A 2,500-nucleotide genomic window follows, 5' to 3' on the forward strand; every position below is an offset into this window, starting at 1 on the left:
AGTATGTTTTGGATAACTTCAAAGTAAAACAAATATCTCTAAAGATATATATATATATATATATTTAAAATATCCTTTTAAAATATGCAGGAAGTGCACTAGTAATTATTCCATATGATATACTAATCATAACAGTCCTATTCGTCCTGCTGGCAGTGGACATGCGTTCCTCTCCGGCCTCGGGGGAAAGGTGGAAGGGAAGGGTCTGTGTAGTTCCACAAGGGTCATTGTTTTCAGAACTATTCCTGGCAATGTACATGCTATTCCTGAGGTGATTTATAGGCCTCATATGCCTCCATGTATATGTAATGCATACCCAGTATTGTTTTAAGGACACGTATTATAGCGGCAACATGTCCGGGAGGGGCGGCTATAGTCGGAACTGGATCAGGGACTGACGTGACCCTCTCTGACGTTGGGGTAGGTATGCAAACAAGATGCTCTGAGGACACATGGACATATGAGGGGAAAAGCCCTGACCTTCCATAACTACTGATGAGCGTAAACTTGCAATGTGATTGCAGCTCACCATCCTGTTTGATGCGGAACGTTCACAGACCGCGTCCAGAATCCCTGCCTTTTTATTTGGCTTAGCCTGACTGTCGAAGAGTCAACAGGGAAACCAACTATTAACCAGAAAACGTGCCGTTTCGCTTTGTGGGATGAGCATGCTGCACAATAAAACTTCAACTGCAATCTACGTCAGGTAGTCTGTGGTTTCTAGGATTCATGGAGCGGACGGGGCGACCTCTCCTCGTCTCCTTCTGTTGCTTTCTTCTTCGCCTGTTTGTCTTGTTGGGTTCGTCTGTTGTGATGTGAACGTCGTCCCTTTCCATCTGCCACTTCATCTTGTGTCTTGTAGGTTTTTCTGTTATTCCGTCGGCCGTGTTGAATAAATACATGCTTTTGATGTCTGTTCATCTTCATCATCATCAGCAATGGATAGCTCCCCCGACCGGTCTGGCCACGTCAGGGGTTCTGTGGAGACCAGACCTCCGAGCTAGGAACCATTCATTAGTGGTGCGTTGCAGATGATGCACAAAGACACACACACACACACACACGCACACACACACACACACACACACACGTGTGTGTGTGTGTGTGTGTGTGTGTGTGTGTGTGTGTGTGTGTGTGTGTGTGTGTGCTTAGCTGTATTATCCCGACCGGCTGCTAACTCCACACAGACTGTTATCTTCCACACCTCGCTCCCTCCGAACAGCCAGGAGGGCAGAAGAGGAAAAGAGTGAAGTATAAACACTAGGTCTCCCTCTGATGGCACCGGTCACTCTGCTCCACCCCTCCCTCGGCCTCTGTCTCTCCTGGTATTTCTCTGGTTCCTCTGTCTCTGTCCGCCTCACTCTCTACTCACTCTCTCAGCCCTACTCACACTCCCTGTCCTACTCACACTCCCTGTCCTACTCACACTCTCTGTCCTACTCATACTCTCTGTCCTACGCACACTCTCTGTCCTCTTTCTATCAGTCCTACTCACACTCTCTGTCCTACTCACTCCCTCTGTGCTGCACACTCCCTTCGATGTATTCCTGTGCTCTCAATCCCTAACTCCCCATCTCTCTCTCTCTCTCTCTCTCTCTCTCTCTCTCTCTCCCTCTCCCTCTCCCTCTCCCTCTCCCTCTCTCTCTCTCTCTCTCTCTCTCTCTCTCTCCCTCTCCCTCTCCCTCTCCCTCTCCCTCTCCCTCTCCCTCTCCCTCTCTCTCCCTCTCCCTCTCCCTCTCCCTCTCCCTCTCCCTCTCCCTCTCCCTCTCCCTCTCTCTCTCTCTCTCTCTCTCTCTCTCTCTCTCTCTCTCTCTCTCTCTCTCTCTCTCTCTCTCTCTCTCTCTCTCCAGGTCCTCATGTATTCAGTTGTCCCCTGTCCTCTCCGGCACGGCGGCCAGACGGTGACTGCAGGGAGGCGTCTCCTCATCTGCCATCTCTACGAACCCAGAGCTCCTTCACCCCGCCCTGCTCTACACTCTACTACTACACCCTGCTTCCTCATTGGAGTCACTCTAACTCACACTCAAGCCCTCATCCTATCCATCTAGGAGAAAACGTGTTGATTAAGTATTGACCTCATCCGTGCATGCCTTGGTTCCCTCTCTTAATAATGCGTGCCTCCGTGTTTACATAATGGTCGTGGCACTACCTTCTGTCTGTCCAGGACCCGGACCCTGACCCAGATTGGGGGTAAACCTCTCCCCCTGGAGCCCCCCAGGGGACCTTGGCTCAATCAAAACACCATCATCACAACCCTGGAACTTCTGCTGCTTCAGACACGCACCCCTTCACATACCCCCCTGCCCCCCCCCCCCCCCCCCCCCCCCCCCCCCCCCCCACCCCACCATGGAGGGCCTGAATGATGATTCAAACCAAATATGCTTTTATTTTAAGTGTGTTATGAATAAAAGAAGTAATGGACGTATTGGCTGCGCTGAGTAAAAACATCAAATAGTGCACAAATTGTGCACAATTACACTGAAAATGTTTTTGATTGATT

This window comes from Gadus morhua, chromosome 4, assembly GCF_902167405.1.
Source record: "Gadus morhua chromosome 4, gadMor3.0, whole genome shotgun sequence".
NCBI lineage: Eukaryota > Metazoa > Chordata > Actinopteri > Gadiformes > Gadidae > Gadus > Gadus morhua.